Genomic DNA, 14701 nt, shown 5'->3' with positions numbered 1-14701 from the left:
TGACTATTTTTTCCTTTCTTTTGCCTCCTTTTATTTTTTGTTCTCATGACTATAACACTAGTGGTTTGCAAATGAGGTTGGCTTGTTTGTTTGTTGTTGTAGCTTGAGCTTCTTAAAAAAATTCCTTGCCAAAACCTTTGTTTCCTCCACCACTGCCTCATGTACACATCATGAATGTATCCACCTGCGCTCAATTATGTCAAACAAAGCAAAGAGAACTTGGGACGGTGCTTTTTTTGTTATCTACACCTGCTCCTCCAAAAAAGGAAATAAAGTGGAGTAGTCTTTTTTCATGGACTCACTGTAGGCTCTCTGGGGCTGTGTGAGACTGTGGTTATATTTTCTTAACAAACTGGTAATCCATCCTCAATCTGAACTGGTTGAACACTACAACCATCATTGTTTCCATTTCCTTTAGTGCCCATAAAAATGAATGCACTTGAATTCAATGACTGTAGACTCAGAACATTTGCAGTATATTTGTGCTGGACTTTAAAACAGATCTCTTCACTATTTTTATTCTCATTTTATGAAAGAACATTAACGCGGGAATAAAGAAGATAAAAATGAATTCCATCACGAATTAAACTATTTGCAAATTTCTTTCGGCTCCAAGCTCACATACTAATTTTATGCAGCTATCAGTGTTTTTATACGATTATGTTAACATAAGCATTTTTGCCATTACCATACATTTTGTAATGGTATTGAGTGGATTCATATTATACCAAGTCAATGAAGCAGAGTTTCCTAACCATTCTTTCATTCTGGGTAGTAGAAATTTAAGCTGTTCCCATTTAAAACAAATTATTAAAATTAACCTGTAGTTCAAATAACAAATGCTGGAGAGGGTGTGGAGAAAGGGAACCCTCCTACACTGTTGGTGGGAATGCAAGTTGGCATAGCTACTGTGGAGAACAGTATGGAGGTTCCTTTAAAAAAGAGTTTCCATATGATCCAGCAATTCCACTCCTGGGCATATACCCAGAAAAAACTGTAATTCAAAAAGATACATGCACCCCTGTGCTCATAGCAGCACTATTCACAATAGCCAAGACTTGGAAACAACCTAAATGTCCATGGACAGAGGAATGGATAAAGAAGATGTGGTACCTATATACAATGGAATACTACTCAGCCATAAAAAAGAATGAAATAATGCCATTTGCAGCAACATGGATGGACCTAGAGATTATCATACCAAGTGAAGTAAGTCAGAGAGAAATACCATATGATATCACTTATATGTGGAATCTAAAATATGGCATAAATGAACCTATCTACAAAACAGAAACAGACTCACAGACATAGAGAACAGACTTGTGGTTGCCAAGGGGGAAGGTGGGAGGGAGAGGGATGGACTGGGAGTCTGGGGTTAGCAGAGGCAAACTATTACATTTAGGATGGATAAACAACAAGGTCCTACTGTACAGTACAGGGAACTATATCCAACCTTCTGGGATAAACCATAATGGAAGAGAATATAAAAAAAGAATGTATATATGTGTATAACTGAGTCACTTTGCTGTACAGCAGAAATTAGCACAACTTTGTAAGTCAACTATACTTCAGTTAAAAATAAATGAAATTAACCTGTAGTTGAACAGTGATATGAATGGATTTTTCTCCATTTATTTTAGGACAAATAAATTTCATATGGTGGTATTTCTGGGTCAAATACTATGTACTTTTCTAATGACTCTTCTTATAAACATATTCTGGTTACATAAACATTTCTGAATGATTTGGGTATAATTTATAGACATCACCTCTCTTTTACCACAAATAAATTCAGTGACTTTTTTCCTAAAATATGGATTTTCTCTTATGCAGTCACAGTATATTTATCAAACTCAGGGTACTTAATACTGACTCAATACTATTATGTATTCCACAGTTCATATTCAAATTGTATAGTACCAATTGTCCTAATCATATCCCTCATAATAATTTTTTTCTTGGTCCAAGTCCAATCCAGAATCAATTTTCAACCTTTTTTTTTTTTTTCTTTTTTTGGCTGTGTGCTTGTGGGATCTTAGTTCCCCGACCGGGGATCAAACCCGGGCCCCCTGCAGTGGAACCACGGAGTCTTAACCACTGGACCACTGGGGAATTCCTAGCAGACTTTCTTTTCTTTAATGATTTTAAGATTTTTGAAGAACACAGACCAATTGCTGAAAGTCCTTCAAGTTATATTTGCCTGATGTTTCCTCACGACTAGATCCGGGCCATGCATTCTTAGCAGGAGCATCACAGATGCGATGCTATGTTCCTCCCAGGGCATTAATCTAGAAGACACAAGATATCAGTTTGTCCATTTATGGGTGGTGCTAAGTTGATCACTTCAGTAGGTGGTGTCTACCAGGTTTTTTTCCTATAAAGTTACCCTTTTTTTCTTTGTGATTAATTAGTAACTCAAAGGAGAAACTTTGAGGTTATGTAAATATTCTGTTCACTAAAATTTCATCCACTATTTTTAGCATCTATTAATGATCTTGCCTGAATCAATCCTTAGTATGGTGGTGGCAGAAAGGTGATTTCATAATAAAGCATTATTTCTGTATTTATTCTTCTTCTATAGAATTCTTCTAAAGAGCTTCCTCTTTTCCCCCTTTCATTTTTTTATCAGTATAGATTTATATTTACATGTATTATTTTCTGAATTCTGTTGCTATCATTATTCTGATGCTCAGGTTGTTCCAGATTTTGCCACAGGGAGCCCCTTCAAACTGGCTTGTGACATGTCCCCATGGTATTTTCAAACACTGACTTATTTTTTGGCACAATAAGATGTTCCAGGCTTACCTTGCACTTTTCCTATCGCAACCCTGACATCAGGCTTTTCTACGAGAATCCTTGATTCCTAGTGAGACCTGGGATATAGAAATCAAGGCTGGGTACTTGATAAGAACAGTGAAAATCTGTGGCATTTAAGCCACGACCCACTCCCTCTCACATCCCCCAGTAGACAGATGCACTATTCTGTGTGGTGCAGCTGAAAATACAGGGTTCCCTCTCCCCACCAGTTCACTGGCTAAAACTATAGTTCATCGCAAAAGGGGTAAATCACCAGCATTTCTAATTTCCTTTAGCTCCTGGCTGCAGAAACTCTTTTCCTGGAAGGTGTGGCTGAAAGGACAAGGCTCCCCTTCTCCCATGTAGGGATGGAAGCTCTACTCCAAACACAGCAGGTTGAGAATGCTTGGCCCTAACTGTCTCTGCCCCATCTTGCTCTTAAGGTAGAATTTTCATGCTGGAGGGAGAAGCCAAGCCCATTAGGTTATACTACCCACCCAGCACCTGCTTTTACAGGTGTCACATGGGAGAAGGGGACCACTGTCCTTGCCCCCAGATCCTGTACAGTGGCCCACAGGTTCTGCCAGGGAACAAAAGCAGGCTCTATACATGATGTGCTCTGCTGTTCTGCCTGAGGGGACCGACTGTGTTTGGAAAAGAATGTGGAGAAGTCTCCACCTAAAGAGATTGACGGAGCAATGGAGATCTTGGTGGAGGGTGTTTAAGAGGGAACATGGGGCTCCTTTATAATGGTGGCCAAAAGCAAAACGTCAGAACACTTGGAAGTTTAACAGAGAGGATCAAGAAAAGATATAGGCAATTAGAGTCATCCTGGCTTCACAGTCAGTACTGGGGGTTGACAAGGCTGTGTACACGTGCTAGGCTGCACCACCGAGGATCAATGAGAACATAGCATGACGAAGACTAAAAACATTCCCCACGTCACACACAGATCCATCAACAGGACAGAAGCCTCACTGTCACTAGGGGATCAAGCTCAAGGTCTGAGCAAACACTGGCTGAACAATTAGCATCTCTGATCCAGGGGCAACCCTTAGGAGGCTGGGCTTCAAAAGAAAATCACGACCATCCCTGGCAGTCTGGAATACTGCATGCATGCCCAAGACTTGCCCTTCCAGGAGTGACTGGAGAGGGCTTTCCAAGGGACTGGCCTGAATAGACGGGAAAAACCTAAACTTGAACTCTAGTATTAGCCTCTTAGGCATACACACATAACACGGTAGAGGCTAAAATCTAGCTGGCCAAGAGGGCCAACCTCAGCAAAAGGACAACCTCAGCAAAATGTGGCTCATGCTGACTCAGAGGTAATGCTTAGGCAGCATTTGATAAAATCCAATACCTTTCAGACTAAAATATAATTTTTAAAAAAAATCTGACCCCAGACTTCAGACATTATGGATATGTTATTAGACATTATAACTGTTACGAGAACCAGAAAACATCTTTAAAAAATTAAAGATAATGCTAAAAGCCATAAAAGGGGAAATCAACAGTAACACAATCATAGTAGAGGACTTTAACACCCCACTTTCACCAATGGACAGATCATCCAAAATGAAAATAAATAAGGAAACACAAGCTTTAAATGATACATTAAACATGATGGACTTAATTGATATTTATAGGACATTCCATCCAAAAACAACAGAATACACCTTCTACTCAAGTACTCATGGAACGTTCTCCAGGATAGATCATATCTTGGGTCACAAATCAAGCCTTGATAAATTTAAGAAAATTGAAACCATATCAGGTATCTTTTCCAACCACAACTCAATGAGACTAGATATCAATTACAGGAAAAAATCCGTAAAAAATACAAACACATGGAGGCTAAATAATACACTACTTAATAAACAAGAGATCACTGAAAAAGAGGAAATCAAAATATACCTAGAAACAAATGACAGTGAAAACACGATGACCCAAAACCTATGGGATGCAGCAAAAGCAGTTCTAAAATGAAAGTTTATAGCAATACAATCCTACCTCAAGAAACAAGAAACACATCAAATAAACAACCTAACCTTACACCTAAAGCAATTAGAGAAAGAAGAACAAAATAACCTCCAAAGTTAGCAGAAGGAAAGAAATCATAAAGATCAGATTAGAAATAAATGAAAAAGAAATGAAGGAAACAATAGCAAAGATCAGTAAAACTAAAAGCTGGTTCTTTGAGAAGATAAACCATTAGCCAGACTCTTCAAGAAAAAAGGGAGAAGACTCAAATCAATAGAATTAGAAATGAAAAAGGAGAAGTAACAACTGACACTGCAGAAATACAAAGGATCATGAGAGATTACTACAAGCAGCTCTATGCCAATAAAATGGACAACCTGGAAGAAATGGACAAATTCTTAGAAAAGCACAACCTTCCGAGACTGAACCAGGAAGAACTAGAAAATATAAACAGACCAAACACAACCACTGACATTGAGACTGATTTAAAATCTTCCAACAAACAAAAGCCCAGGACTAGATGGCTTCACAGGCGAATTCTATCGAACATTTAGAGAAGAGCTAACACCTACCCTTCTCTAACTCTTCCACAGTATAGCAGAGGGAGGAACTCTCTCCGACTCATTCTACGTGGCCAACATCACCTGGACACCAAAACCAAACAAAGGTGTCACAAAGAAAACTACAGGCCCATATCACTGATGAATAAACAGGCAAACATCCTCAGCAAGATACTAGCAAACAGAATCCAACACCACATTAAAAGGATCATATACCATGATCAAGTGGGGTTTATCCCAGGAATGCAAGGATTCCTCATTAATAGGCAAATCAATCAATATGATCCACCATATTAACAAACTGAAGGATAAAAACCATATGATCATCTCAATAGCTGCAGAAAAAGCTTTCGACAAAATTCAACACCCATTTATGAAAAAAACCCTCCAAAAAGTAGGCATACAGGGAACTTACCTCAACATAATAAAGGCCATATGTGACAAATCCACAGCCAACATCATTCTCAATGGTGAAAAACTGAAACCATTTCCACTAAGATCAGGAACAAGACAAGGTGCCCACTCTCACCACTATTATTCAACACAGTTTGGAAGCTTTAGCCACAGCAATCAAAGAAGAAATAAAAGGAATCCAACTCAGAAAAGAAGAAGTAAAGCTGTCACTGTTTGCAGATGACATGACACTATATACATAGAGAAACCTAAAGACACTATCAGAAAACTAATAGAGCTAATCAATGAATTTGGTAAAGTAGGAGGATACAAAATTAATGCACAGAAGTCTCTTGCATTCCTATACACTAATGATGAAAAATCTGAAAGAGAAATTAAGGAAACACTCCCATTTACCACTGCAACAAAAAGAATAAAATACCTAGGAATAAACCTACCTAAGGAGAAAAAAGACCTGTGTGCAGAAACGTATAAGCCACTGATGAAAGAAATTAAAGATGACACAAGCAGAAGGAGAGATATACCACGTTCTTGCATTGGAAGAATCAACACTGTGAAAATGACTATACTACCCAAAGCAATCTGCAGATTCAATGCAATCCCTATCAAACTACCATGGCATTTTTCACAGAACTAGAACAAAAAATTTCGCAATATGTATGGAAACACAAAAGATCCCAAATAGCCAAAGGAATCTTGAGAAAGAAAAATGGAGCTGGAGGAATAAGGCTCCCTAACTTCAGACTATACTACAAAGCTACAGTAATCAAGAGAGTAAGGTACTGGTATGAAAACAGAAATATAGATCCATGGAACAGGACAGAAAGCCCAGAGATAAACCCACACACATATGGTCACCTTATTTTTGATAAAGGAGGGAAGAATATAAAATGGGGAAAAGACAGCCTGTTCAATAAGTGGTGCTGGGAAGACTGGACAGCTACATGTAAAAGAATGAAATTAGAACACTCCCTAACACCATACACAAAAATAAACTCAAAATTGATTGAAGACCTAAATGTAAGGCCAGACACTATTAAAAGTCTTAGAGGAAAACATAGGAAGAACAGTCTGACATAAATCACAGCAAGATCCTTTTTGACCCACCTCCTAGAGAAATGGAAATAAAAACAAAGAAATGGGACCTAATGAAACTTAAAAGCTTTTGCACAGCAAAGGAAACCATAAACCAGACGAAAAGAGAACCCTCAGAATGGGAGAAAATATTTGCAAATGAAGCAACTGACAAAGGATTAATCTCCAGAATTTACCAGCTGCTCATGTAGCTCAATATCAAAAAAACAAACAACCCAATCCAAAAATGGGCAGAAGAGCTAAATACACATTTCTACAAAGAAGATATACTGATTGCCAACAAACACATGAAAGAATGCTCAACGTCACTAATTAGAGAAATGCACATCAAACTACAATGAGGTATCACCTCACAGCAGTCAGAATGGCCATCATCAAAAAATCTACAAACAATAAAGGCTGGAGAGGGTGTGGAGAAAAGGGAACCCACTTGCACTGTTGGTGGGAATGTAAGTTGATACAGCCACTATGGAGAACAATATGGGGGTTCCTTAAAATACTAAAATAGAACTACCATATGACCCAGCAATCCCACTACTGCACATATACCTGGAGAAAACCATAATTCAAAAAGAGTCATGTACCACAATGTTCATTGCAGCTCTATTTACAATAGCCAGGACATGGAAGCAACCTAAGTGTCCATCGACAGATGAATGGATAAAGAAGATGTGGCACGTATATACAATGGAATATTACTCAGCCATAAAAAGAAACAAAATTGAGTTATTTGTAGTGAGGTGCATGGACCTAGAGTCTGTCATGCAGAGTGAAATAAGTCAGAAAGAGAAAAACAAATACTGTATGCTAACGTATATATATATATGGAATCTAAAAAAAGTGGTTCTGAAGAACCTAGGGTCAGGACAGGAGTAAAGATGCAGACATAGAGAATGGACTTGAGGACACAGGGAGGGGGAAGGGTAAGCTGGGACGAAGTGAGAGAGTGGCATGGACTTATATACGCTACCAAATGTAAAACGGATAGCTAGTGCGAAGCAGCCGCATAGCACAGGGAGATTGGCTCAGTGCTTTGTGACCACCTAGAGGGGTGGGATAGGGAGAGGGAGAGGGAGATGCAACAGGGAGGAGACATGGGGATATATGTGTATGTATAGCTGATGCACTTTCTTATAAAGCAGAAACTAACACCCATTGTAAAGCAATTATACTCCAATAAATATGTTTAAAACAATGTTCAGATATGATGAGAATGTCTCATCAAATAGAAAATAACAATAAGAAAATAGAACTTATTTTTTAAAAAAGAAATGCAAACTCTGGAGTTGAAAAGTATAACAACTGAAGTTAAAAACTCACTAGAGAAAAGAGAATGTCAAGAGAATAAGAGAAAAGCCCCATACTGAGAGAAAATATTTGCAAAAGACACATTTGATAAAGGACTGTTACCCCCAATATACACAGAACTTGTAAAACTCAAGAGTAAATTTAAAATCCTGATTAAAAAATAGGCCAGTCGTTAACAGACATCTCACCAAAGAAGATATACAGATGGCAAATAAGCATATCAAAAGATATTCCACAACATATGTCATCAGGGAAATGCAAACAAACCTACTAGAATGCCCCAAATACAGAACACTGACAACACCAAATCCTGGGGAGGATGTGGAGCTATAGTGCCTCCCATTCACTGCTGATAGGAATGCAAAATGGCACAGCCACTATGGAGGACAGTTCAGCAGCTTCTTAAAAAGCTAAACATTCTCTACTTCAAGCAACTATATGCCAATAAAATGGACAACCTAGAAGAAATGGACAAATTCTTAGAAAATTACAATCTCCTAAGAATCAATCAAGAGGAAATAGAAAAAAAGAACAGACCAAACACAAGTACTGAAATTGAAACTGTGATTAAAAAACTTCCAACAAACAAAAGTCCCAGGCAGATGGCTTCACAGGCGAATTCTATCAAACATTTAGAGAAGAGTTAACACCTATCCTTCTGAAACTTTTCAAAAAAACTGCAGAGGAAGGAACACTCCCAAGCTCATTCTATGAGGCCACCATTGCCTTGATACCAAAACCAAACAAAGATATCACACAAAAAAGAAAATTACAGGCCAATATCACCAATGAACAGAGATGCAAAAACCCTGAACTGAATCCAACAATGTATTAAAAGGATCATAGACCATGATCAAGTGAGATTTATTCCAGGGAGAGAAGGATTCTTCAACATATACAAATCAATCAATGTGATACACCACATTAGCAAACTGAAGAATAAAAACAATATGATCATCTCAATAGATGCAGAAAGAGCTTTTGACAAAATCCAACACCAATTAATGATACAAACTCTCCAGAAAGTGGGCATAGAGGGAACCTACCTCAACGTAATAAAGGCCATATATGACAGACCCGCAGCTAACATCATTCTCAATGGTGAAAAGCTGAAAGCATTTCCTGTAAGATCAGAAACAAGACAAGGATGTCCACTCTCACCACTTTTATTCAACATAGTTTTGGAAGTCCTAGCCACATCAATCAGAGAAGAAAAAAGAAGAAAAAGGAATAAAAGGAATCCAAACTGGAAAAGAAGAAGTAAAACTGTCACTGTTTGCAGATGACATGATACTATACATAGAGAATCCTAAAGATGCTACCAGAAAACTACTAGAGCTCATCAGTGAATTTGGTAAAGTTGTAGGATACAAAATTAATACACAGATATCTGTTGCATTTCTACATACTAACAATGAAAGATCAGAAAGAGAAATTAAGGAAACAATCCCATTAACCATCACATCAAAAAGAATACAACACCTAGGAATTAACCTACCTAAGAAGGCAAAAGACCTGTACTCAGAAAACTATAAGATGCTAATGAAAGAAATCAAACATGACACAATTGGAGAAATACACCATGTTCTTGGATTGGAAGAATCAATATTGTCAAAGTGACTATACTACCTAAAGCAATCTACAGATTCAATGCAATCCCTATCAAATTACCAATGGCATTTTTCACAGAACTAGAACAAAAAAATTTATAATTCGTATGGAAACACAGAAGACCGTGAATAGCCAAAGCAATCTTGAGAGAGAAAAATGGAGCTGGAAGAATCAGGCTCCCCGACTTCCGCCTATACTACAAAGCTACAGTCATCAAAACAGTATGGTACTGGCACAGAAACAAAAATATAGATCAGTGGAACAGGATAGAAAGTCCAGAGATAAACCTACACACCTATGGTGAACTAATCTATGACAAAGGAGGCAAGAATATACAATGGACAAAAGACAGTCTCTTCAATAATCAGTGCTGGGAAAACTGGACAGCTACACGTAAAAGAATGAAATGAAAACACTCCCTAACACCATACACAAAATAAACTCAAAATGGATTGAAGACCTAAATGTAAGACCAGACACTATACAACTCTTAGAGGAAAACATAGGCAGAACACTCTAAGACATAAATCGCAGCAAGATCTTTTTTGGATCCACCTCCTAGACTAATGAAAATAAAAACAAAAATAAATAAATGGGACCTAATTAAACTTAAAAGCTTTTGCACAGCAAATGAAGCTATAAACAAAACTAAAAGACAACCCACAGATTGGGAGAAAATATTTACAAATGAAGCGACCGACAAGGGATTAATCTCCAAAACATACAAACAGCTCATGAAGCTCAATATCAAAAAGTAAACAACCCAATCAAAAAATGGGCAGAAGATCTAAATAGACATTTCTCCAAAGAAGACACACAGATGGCCAAAATGTACATGAAAAGATGCTCAACATCACTATTTATCAGAAAAATGCAAATCAAAAGGTATCACCTTACCCCAGTCAGAATGGCCATCATCAAAATATCTACAAACAATAGGGGTCCCTGGTGGAGCAATGGTTGAGAGTCCGCCTGCCGATGCAGGGGACACGGGTTCGTGCCCTGGTCCGGGAGGATCCCACATGCCGCGGAGAGGCTGGGCCCGTGAGCCATGGCCGCTGGGCCTGCGCATCCGGAGCCTGTGCTCCGCAACGGGAGAGGCCACGACAGTTAGAGACCCGCGTACCGCAAAAGAAAAAAAAAAAATCTACAAACAATAAATGCTGGAGAGGGTGTGGAGAAAAGGGAACCCTCTTGCACTGTTGGTGGGAATGTAAATTGGTACAACCACTATGGAAAACAGTATGGAGGTTCCTTAAAAAACTAACAACAGAACTACCATATGACCCAGCAATCCCACCCCTGGACATATATCCAGAGAAAACCATAATTCAAAAAGATACATGCACCCCAATGTTCATTGCAGCACTATTTACAATAGCCAAGACATGAAAACAACCTAAATGTCCACTGACAGATGAATGGATAAAGAAGACGTGGTGTCTGTGTGTGTTTACACACACACACACACACACACACACACACACACACACACAATGGAATATTACTCAGCCCTAAAAAGGAACGAAATAATGTCATTTGCAGCAACACAGATGGACCTAGAGATTATCATACTAAGTGAAATCAGACAGAGAAAGACAAATAACATGGTATCACTTATACGTGGAATCTAATAAAAAATGATAAATGAACTTATTTACAAAACAAAAACAGACTCACAGATCTCGAAATCAAACTTATGGTTACCAAAGGGGAAGCATGAGGGGAAGTGATAAATTAGGAGATTGGGATTAACATATACACACTACTGTATATAGAACAGATAATCAACAAGGACCTACTGTATAGCACAGGGAACTCTACTCAATGTTCTGTAATGACCTATATGGGGAAGAATCTGAAAAAGAATAGATAAATGCATATGTATAACTGATTCACTTCGCTGTACACCTGAAACTAACACAACATTGTAAGTCAACTATACTCCAAAGAAATTTTTAAAAAGCATCCTCTAACAATATGATCTAGCAATCGCACTCCTTGGTAGTTACCCAAAGGAGTTGAAAATTTATGTCCACACAAAAACCAGTATGTGGATGTTTTAGCAGCTTCATCCATAATTGCCAAAACGTGGAAGCAACCAGGATGCTCTTCAGTAGGTAATAGATAAACTGGTACATCTAGACAATGGAATAATATTCAATACTAAAAACAAATGAGCCATTAAGCCATGAAAAGACATACAGGAAATTTAAATGCCTATTACTAAGTGAAAGAGGCCAATCTGAAAAAAGTTACATATTGTATGATACTAACTATATGACATTTTGGAGACAGTAAAAAGATCACTGGTTGCCAGGGATTTGGGGAGGGAGGGATGAATAGGCAGAACACAGAGGATTCTTAGGCTGGTGAAAATACTCCATACGATATTATAATGATGGATATATGTCATTATACATTTGTCCAGATCCATAGAATGAACACCAAGAGTGAACCGTAATAAAAACCATGGACTTCGGGTGATAATGATTTGTCATTATAGGTTCATCAGTTGTAAGCAATATACCACTGTGATGGGAGATGCTAACGCAGGAGGCTATGCAGGTATAGGTATGGGGTATATGGGACATCTCTGTACCTTCCTGTCATTTTGATGTGAACCACAAACTGCTCCAGAAAAAAAAAACAAAAAACTTTCATTTAACATTTTAGTAGAGAATCTAGTCAGGGCAATTAGGCAAGGAAAAGAAAAAAATTCATACAGATCGAAAGTAAGAAGACATCTGTGTTCAAAGATGGCATGATCTTTTATACATAAAATTGTAAGGACTAAAAACTCTATTAAACTAGTTCAACAAGACAGCAGGATACTAAAATAATATTTTAAATATCAAATGTATTTCTCGAAACTAGCTATTAACAATCCAAAAATGAAATTATTCAAAAGAAAAATGCATTCACCCAGGTACTATAGGAAATTACAGTAGCCAATTTGAGTAGCCCCTTGGCTTAGGATATACCAAAATATTTGTTTAAATATGGAGTTTTGTTACTAACATGATGCAAACGTCTCTGAAAATCACTGTCTCCCATGTGAGAAATTCTGGGTAACTACTGAATGAAATCAATTTATTGCCAGAAGGGATCACACAAGTTTGGAAGGAAAATTAACAGAAATATTTACAACAGAGAAGAAAATCCTTATTTAGGAATAAGAAAACCCAATAAATTAACCATATGAGAAACTGAGGTTTCTTTTGAATCCGTTTAATCAGAGAAATTTTGTTAGAGGAGTATGCTGTCGATATGGCCAAATCAGTTTCGGATCTACCAGAAACAACTCATCTAGAAAGCACGACCTTATCAAAATCAAAAGAACTTGTCAAAAGATATATTTGATTGTCCTCAACACACACACACACACACACACACTCGCTCAGCCTAAAAAAATTCACAAGGTGTCTTTTTTTTTGCGGTACGCGGGCCTCTCACTGCTGTGGCCTCTCCCGCTGCGGAGCACAGGCTCCAGACACGCAGGCACAGCGGCCATGGCTCACGGGCCCAGCCGCTCCGCGGCATGCGGGATCCTCCCGGACAAGGGCACGAACCCGTGTCCCCTGCGTCGGCAGGCAGACTCTCAACCACTGCGCCACCAGGGGAGCCCCACAAGGTGTCTTTTTAATCCACTTAGGAGTTTTAACAATGGGTAAGGATCATGCCTTTGATTTGATCCTTGCTAAGCTCAGTCACCCTTTATTGAAAAAAGACCCTCTGAAATTTATCTTTCACCACTTGATGATAAAAAGCAGTTACCTCTTCCAGGTCTACATAGTCTCTATGGTCTTTTGTCTCCAATTTTATTTATTTATTTAATTTATTTATTCATTCATTCATTTATGGCTGTGTTGGGTCTTCATTGCTGCACGTGGGCTTTCTCTAGTTGCGCGAGCGGCGGTTACCGTTTGTTGCGGTGTGTGGGCTTCTCATTGCGGTGGCTTCTCCTGTTGTGGAGCATGGGCTCTAGGCATGCGGACTTCAGTAGTTGTGGCACACAGGCTCAGTAGTTGTAGCTCGCAGGCTCTAGAGCACAGGCTCAGTAGTTGTGGCTCACGGACTTAGTTGCTCTGAGGCATGTGGGGGTCTTCGCGGACCAGGGCTCGAACCCGTGTCCCCTGCACTGGCAGGCAGATTCTTCACCACTGCACCACCAGGGAAGTCCCTGTCTCACAACTTATTCAAACTAGCAAAATTTACCAAAATTTTCATCATAGAATAAGAAGAATAGCCATTATTACAGCCTTCGATATCAGTTTACTTCGTCTGCCTAATAACTATTATGCTAATGCCACATATATTAGTTTTCATTAAGTCAGACTTCTCTTCTAGATACTGTTATTTATAATAGTTAGTATGGGCCAGGTTTGGCAATAACCCCACATCTCAGTGGCTTAGTTATGTTTTCTGCCATCACAGGCAGCAGGCGACTCTGAACACCTTATTCACTCAGAGATACAAGCCAGTGGGGCAGCAATCCTTTCAAATATTACCAAAGGGGGGAATAATCGCTGGAGGGTATCAAACCAACAGTTAAATTCTCTGACCCAAAGATATACATTAACTACTTCTAGTAACTCATCCCAAGTCACATGACTTCAGTCAACCACAAGGGTTTTCAGAAATGTAATCCTTACATGTGCTCTGAAGACAAAGACCCAGTATTAAAGGGGGATTTATTAACTTACGGTGTGGGGGGGTAGTATTTATCCCCACAAAAAGCCAAAAGGATTTCAGAAATAATGGTTAAATTGGAAAACTTTTGTTTGATATTAAAGCAGAGTATCACGTAAAAGTGTGTGCAGATGTACACAGAATGAGGAAAATGTTATATTAAATGTGCTAGAACTGAGGTGAAACTTAAGTGACACAATACAGTGGAAAGTATACTTCACTTTCGATTTAAATATACTATTTTT

Source organism: Phocoena sinus, chromosome 19, assembly GCF_008692025.1.
Source record: "Phocoena sinus isolate mPhoSin1 chromosome 19, mPhoSin1.pri, whole genome shotgun sequence".
Taxonomy (NCBI): domain Eukaryota; kingdom Metazoa; phylum Chordata; class Mammalia; order Artiodactyla; family Phocoenidae; genus Phocoena; species Phocoena sinus.
This window is presented reverse-complemented; position numbering follows the sequence as displayed.